Genomic DNA, 7710 nt, shown 5'->3' with positions numbered 1-7710 from the left:
AAGTTTCTCCCTTTCTCTCATCTTTTCCTTCCCCTGCATCAACTCCTTTACCATCACTTAGTTGAGATTTTCTAGAAAGTAATGTTGTGCCAGATGCGTCATGACTTGGCAATGGTGGACTTGCCTTTGTGACCTTCAAAGGGAATAATCTCACCGGAAGAGCTTTATGAGCTGTTTCTTGTTGTTTGAACTCCAGTCAATAGTCAGACATGTCAAATATCCTTCACTATAGGTTGGCGAGACTTCCTTATAAACTAACAACACTTAATTCTGCAAATATGCAGTTTTAATAAATTGTTCAGCACTGTTCTTTTAAGAATGTACAATAGGTCTTTGGATTTGCCCAAACACAGTTAATACAATATGTGCACTTGCAAATCACTTAATTTCTTCTTAATTTTGTTTTGTTTCTAACACCTCTTGTGTTCCAGTTGAATTTATGAACCTTATCAGATTTTTGAGCTCTATCCACTAAAAATATTTCCATGAACTTGATTAAAAATTAAGTATAAGGGGAAGAAACATTAATTCTAGTCCTTGTCAAAAGTATAAGATTTAAAGGATTTTTTTTTCCCTGTAAATATGCTTGGTTTAAATATGCAACTGAAAGAAGAAACAGTACACTTAATATGCTGTGCTCCTTTTATTATTTACTTGTTTCTGTTTTACCTGATTAATGGGATGGTCTCTTTCGGCTCTCATAAAGTAAGAGATGTTGCTCAAAGGTTGCTTAAAATAACTGTTAGCCCACGGACACTTGAAACTGATCTGCGACTTTTACTCAGAACTAGTCTTTTACTAGTCTTTTGCTTCCTCCCTTTTCTACTTTAGTTGGCCACGTACTAGATTTACTGTTTACCAGATTTACTTTTTTTTAAAATCACTGCTTAGAGTTTTGGTCACAGGAACATGTAAGTCTTGGTTACTGCTTAGTTTTCAGACTCAAAATAACATTCATAGGAAAGGTCAGTGAAGTTTTTTTTTTTAAAGAAGTAAATAAAGTTTTTATCAATATTCAAGATTAGTTTTTTGTATTATGTATGAGATCAAGAGACTCCATACTTCCAGGTGCAGCACAAATGCACAGCTAAAAGAACAGCTCCCACCCTTCACAGAAAATAGGACACATATATACAAAATACCAGTGAGGAGGTATTATTTCTAACAGGCTTATACAGATCTGTTGTAAGTTCAGAAATATAAACTGTGTTTTCCAACCAAAGACTTTCCATTAGGTCATAAAAACGATGACAGGCGCAGAAGAATCAAAGGAAATGTTAAGAGGTGAAAGGCTGTGGAAGCAATTGACTTTTCAAGCCAAGAGGCAGGACCAAGTGCACAGCAGGACTAACACAGGTGACCACTGAGCATATCCAAAATGTGAAACTTTACACAGAATGAGTCATGAGATGAAGCAAATTAAAAAAAGTCTCCCAAATCCACTGTGCCTGCATCTGGTGTTATTATCTTGCTGGCAGTTTGCTGGTCCATCTCAAAGAGGCAAAAGGACTTCTCATTTGCATGGGTATAGTTTCACTCTTTCCACCAAAGGAGGACAGGGTGCTAGCTATTTAACTTTAGGATATCATCAAGCAAATGTTGTGATGTCAATTACACTCAGATCTGACTTCCTCATCATTTAGCCTGGTTGGAGAAGAAAATTCAGTAAAGCACATGAACAAATCAGCAGTAAGTCTGTTCTCTCAATTACTTTTATTAAAAATGGTTTAAGAATTGCTTCCTTCACACAGCACTTGTTTTTAATTTTTAATTAAATTTTTCATATTCAATTATTGATATTTATGGCAAAACTCACTAAAATTATTTATTTAGTGTACTTTGGAGCTGATCACTTGATCTTTCTTGGTTCTTTAAAACATGCCTGGGCGGCAACAGGAGAGGAAATTCAGCTGAGGGACCAAAGGCTGGATTACACACCAAGAGAATCATAGAATTATTGGATTGAAAGGTACCTTGGAGATCACCTAGTTCCCTCTGCCATAGTGAGGGATACCTTCCACTAAACCAGTCTGCTTAAAGCCCCATCTAACCCAACCTGGAACACTAACAGTGAAGGGACATCCACAACTTCAAGAAGGTAGATTGTTGCTTTGTCTCATACACTTGAAAATTCTATACTTTAAAACATTATGTTTTTGTTTAGTTTCACAATTAAACATTCCTTTTCTATTGTTCAAGTCATTCCATGTGATATGGAAGTTTTAGATTTTGTCAGACTAACATATAAAAAATTTCTATCAAATAAGATATATATAATAATGAGTTTCAAGCATTAGAGCATTCCCTGTATATAGGAACTTCATATAAAATGTTAAATTCACATCAAATTTTAAGATAAAACTCAAAACCAATATACAAACAGAGCACACTTTACATGTCAAGAGTGTGTACTCTCTGGACCAGCAAGAGGGATACTAGGTAAATTTATCAGGACAAAATCTGTCTCAGCTCACACCCCCTTCATTTCCATTTGACTAAATTATTTTCTTGTGGGATATGAAGGTAACTGTGATGATCACCACCCAGTTGGGATGATCAAGGGTTCAAGCCTGAGGGCTGCACTGTGGAGGGCACTTCCTCCACTTCCAGCCCCAAATGTTGTGTAGGGACTGGGGCCATGGACGCTGCTCTGATGGTCCCACTGCCCACAGGCACATAGAGGGGACCACGGCACTGCTGTTTGAATCAGCTGGCAGGGGAAGCCAGCACGATGGCAGGTCAGAAACAAAATACTACCAGGGGTGAATTCCTGTGGTTAAGATCTGTCTGAAAAAGCTGCACCATCAGCTTGGCCTTGATTTTAGGGAGTATTTTGGCATTGCTTCAAGAGGACTTCTGGGCCTCAAAGACATTTTCAAAGTTGTTTCAAACAGTTGCTCTCTCAGAAAGAAGCTATGTTGCAAATGGTATTTTACTGTAAAGGTTATTCTGGGAAATCCAGGGCTGAGAATTATTACTTTAGCACCAAGAAAATTGGTCGAAATGTTAATTAGAAACAGAATTATAAAAGACCTAGCTGAAAATAATATGATGGAGACAGATCACCATGGCTTCTGTAAAAGAAATCTGTGTCTCTGTAAGATATTCACATTCTTTTTTCACATTAATTATTGGGTGTGATAACAAGAGAGTGAATACAAGAAGATTGGAAGACATGATTTATTTGGACTTTCACAAAAGATTGCAAAGTTCATTCTGTAAATCTCATGGAATAGCTAGGCTCAGTAAATAGACATGGACTTTCTTATCAACAGGTCTATCCACTCATAAATTCTTGCTGTTCTCAGTGTGGCAAGAGCTGAGAAACTTAGGATAATTTTCAAAACCCACTTCACCTTTGTGATGGTATCTTAGCCAACAGAGCAAAGTATTCCTCATAAAGGTGCAACACCAATTTCCACAGTGACATATTAATTGTGCTACTATTATTTGTATCTAATTTTTATTGCTTTAATAAGTCTGATTGTTTTTCTGAACAAAAATTACCTGTTTTTTTTTTCCCTAAACAGTTTCTATCTCTTCAATCCGTCATTGTACAAACTTTTCAGTGTCTCGAATAATTTTGTTCATCTGCCCCTGCTTTTGTTAGCAACTTCAGCAACTAATTTCAATTTTGGGCAAAGAAAGTCTTTGTTCAAGATCCTCATTCTTTCCACAGCAGTGCCAGAACACCCAGAACACAAAACTTCCCAGAGCTCTTCCAAGAAAAAAAAAAATTACAAAGACAAAACTTGGTATTCCTATGATGTTAAAAAGCCTTCAAAAAGTCAAAATGAGAAAGAGAAGGTGAGAGAGGAAGAGAAGGAGGGAAAGGGAGAGAAGAAAAAAAGAAAAGTGAGAGAGCTTTCCAGTGAATTCTGTCTTTCAGATAAAAAAAAAAAAAAAAAAAAAAAAGAGGAAGATAACATTGATTTAACAAAAAGGAAGAATTGTCCTCCAGAGAAACACTAGAAAAAACAGAAGTCCCCCATATGAATTCATCAGTCCTCCTCACCGGAGGACTTAGTCAATAAAAAACAGAGCAGATACTTTAAATCTTAGGGACATCAAACTGATTTAACCTGCTTTCTTTTCCAGCATCCTGGTACCTGCTGTGATCCATATTCATCCAGCATTACTGAATAGGGACAGCATAAACCTAACCTATGTTGACACGCTCACACAGAATTTTTCCCTGTGACCTAGAATTGTGCTTACCTGGTACTTTGGGAGCCTGTGTAGATTCAAAAGCAAAGTAGCTTTCTTCCTGAGGTGTGATACCAAAACTAATACCTGCAGCTGACAGTTGAAGATGGGGCATCTGCATGGCCCAGCAGCAGGACATGTGGCTCAGCATTTCAGGTCAGCATTAGCTCAAGGCCTTCTTTCTCCAGAATGGTTTGATGGGCTTGTACATTTCTGGGATGTCTGTGATTATGTGAAAATACCCTCTAGGATCTGTTTTTCCTATGACCACAAGTTCTCCTCGTCTGCTTAACCTCTCAGATCTTCCTCCTGTTCAGAGAGTCCTTAGTCTGCAAAGGGAGTGTTGCATTGTTGCATGTTCTTCACCTTGCCTCAAAATAATTATATTTCTTTAATAACTGAAATCCACCAGTGATGATGACTCTGGCTTTGTTTCCTCTCTAAATTCCAAAGAGGAAACTTTCGTCATGCCTATGAAAATCTGTGGAATAAAAACTGCTGAAATATGTTGAGGCTCTCTGTAAAAAAACCCTTTAACATCATTGTACCTGAAATGATCAGGTGAGATCCCCAGCTAACCCAATCGAAATTACAAGTAAGGGGAAAATTTCTGCCAGCACAGACTTTGACCCATAATTACTCTGGGGAGGTATTTGTGTGGAGATCACAGGAAGTTTTGTCCTGGAGTGTCTGGTACACAGGCATCTAAGAAGGCCTGGGCAAAAGGAGAAGAGAAGGAATGCAAAAGAAAATGCGAAATAATAAAAGACAACAAAAACCATTCATGACATATCTGTTTCCAATTTTATTCTTAACAGATCTGGATTTCTGGTAGGCTTTTCTGGTTATGACTAAACAAACTCTTTGGGAGCACTTCTGGTCTGGAGGGCCAGAAAATGTTTAGTGTTTACATGTCATTTGGGTCCTAATGTTTGCTTGTTCGTGAAAAATTTCAACTGTTTTTTTTCTCTTTTCTTTTTTTTTTTTCCCCACCAGAAGCAGAGATATACCAAAAGATTTTGCAAAATTGTGTTAATTTTGTTGAGAGCTTCACTTTGAAAAGAAACTCATAATTTTTTAAAAGAATCAAATATTTCCTTTTTCATTATTTTAAGTCAAGCATTTCAACTATTTAATTTGAAATAACATTCCATTTTGAAATTTCCTTTTAATTTTTTTAAGAAAAACAGTTTCAAAAGGTCTTTGAAGCCACATAAAATATTTTGGGTTGCATCACTTTTATAATGTTTCATGAAACTATTAAACAAAAAATGGTTTTCAATCTGATAATAAAGAAACACTTTCCTTTTTTGATTTTTTTTTCCTGAACTACCAATGAACCAATATCCATTTTTCTCCCTATTTGACCTGTTGAAGCTGAATGGAGAATTATTAAGATGTTGACTAATATATTTGTCCCAATATTTGAAACACATTTTAGAGGCTGTTTAATGTCACAGATGAAATTCAATAACTTTTTCACAGTGTTTCTATCATTCATGTATCTCTAGTTCTGAGGATCAAGACTGGGGTGGGTCACTTTGGGCTCCACATCTTGTGAGAAGACAGACAAAGCTTTGATGATGATCTAGATCTCTTTTCTTTCCTGCAAGCAACCTGAAGAGACCAAAGGGTCTTTTAAATGCACAAAGACAATTTGTATAGAATAGAAATGAGAACATTTAACTTTATAAATAAAGAAATAGTTTCTCTCTCTGTGAGGACTAAATATACATATACATATATATATATATATATATATATATATATATATATATATATATAAAAGAAGAAAAGTTTATAAACAGCTTTGTTCTTCTCCCCGTGTGTGGTGTTAGGTGGGTACTTGTTTCCAGGTTTGGTTTCACTCAATTTATTAACTTTTTGGGTTGCGGCAAACTCTGTGCAGTCCCCTCTCATCCCTAGGAAGTTTCCTTCTGTCACCAAGGGAGCCTGGCTGCGCATATGTTCCCCGCTCTTTTCATGAACCTCTCCTGAACAGCAGGCTTCCATCTCCTCACTAGAGCTCTCATTCTCTTCTCTTCTCCCCAGTAGACCCAGAAGAAGCCTGGGAGCTCCTCCTATCCTCCTCCTCCCACTCAGTCGTCAAGCATGCTCATCTGCACTCCAGGGAAAGGAGGAATCTCTGCTCCTTCCAGGGGGTCCATCTGACCTAGTCACTCCCTTTTTAAAGGAACGGAGAATAAAAAGTAAAACAGATGCTGTCCAAAATAAACCTTTTCACATGCCAGAAGAGAAAATCAGCACATCTCCCAGGCTTGGTTCTCTCAAACCCTCATCATGTGAATGCTTAGCCCCTCCAGCTGTTTGTTTCCTGTGTATGGAGCAATGAGACCCTGTTATGGTAACTTCTGCACAAACTGGCCAAGATCCATCGGAATTTTTTGATCCAAAGCTTTTTACCCATTTCCAGACTGCAATTTGCTCATTGCGTTTTATGCAACACATGAAAGCAGAGAGAGTTAATCCGAGACTGTTTGTTTCTCTTTCAGGCTAATGAAAATAGTAAGGGCTGCATGGCCATCATTGCCTAACATGGTGTGCCTGTGCCGAAAAACCCTCGTGCTACCGTGCAGGGGCTTTGATAACCATGCTGGACTTTTTTGTGCACCACCATCTCTTTCTTTTTCTCCCCTCAAAATGTGCTAATTGCCTCAGCCATAGTAGCAAGTGCAAGTTCAGGTCCTCTGCAGCAGCCTGAGAGGATCTCAGTGTCTGTATGGATGCGGACCAGTAATTTATGGCAGAATTAGAGAGAGAGAGCAGGGTGAAGTTGAGAACCATTTTCAACATTTTTACTGCTGTATCTCACTGTCTTGCTATGTTCAGGTGTCTTATTTTCCTTCATGGAAGATTAATGGAAGTGACTGATGATGGTTTCATGCGGTTTAGGGCCAGAAAGGATTATTAGATCATCTTAGCCTGACATCCCATGCATTACAGCCCATAAAAGGTATATGCACATGACTCGGTGCAGTGCCGTGCAGAGATACACATGCTACCTCTGAACAAATTAGCTCAGCTCCAGGAAGCAATAAAGCTGCATTAGGCTGGGAGCAGTGCTGAAAGCGCTACAGCTAACGGAGTCCAGGCGCGGCAGCTCCCGGCTGTGCTCTCTCCAGGACCCAAACTGTCAATGCCAGACATGGCTCAGATGCCTCTTATAAATTTCCTCAACCAAGCTATCTGTTTAGATTTAAACTTTGCAGTTTTTAGGGATGCTAGGATGCGTGTCACAGGAGAGGTGAAGACCATGGCACCAGTGACTGGAGGGGATTTCTCCACCAATGCTCCTTACACTATCACTATGAGGAAAGCAAAATCTCATTAAATCTCTGCCCCGTCAGAGGCTGGTGTGAGATGACCCACAGCAGTGCAGCTTAGCTTTATGTTGGGTGGCCCCTGTCACAGGCTATCTCTACCCACAGTCTGTGTGGAGGAACCTGGCAGCTGAGATTTTTGGCTTAGAGTCCTGTTTAACTA

Source organism: Haemorhous mexicanus, chromosome 1 (assembly GCF_027477595.1).
Source record: "Haemorhous mexicanus isolate bHaeMex1 chromosome 1, bHaeMex1.pri, whole genome shotgun sequence".
Classification (NCBI taxonomy): Eukaryota; Metazoa; Chordata; class Aves; order Passeriformes; family Fringillidae; genus Haemorhous; species Haemorhous mexicanus.
Note: the sequence above shows the minus strand (reverse complement) of the source record.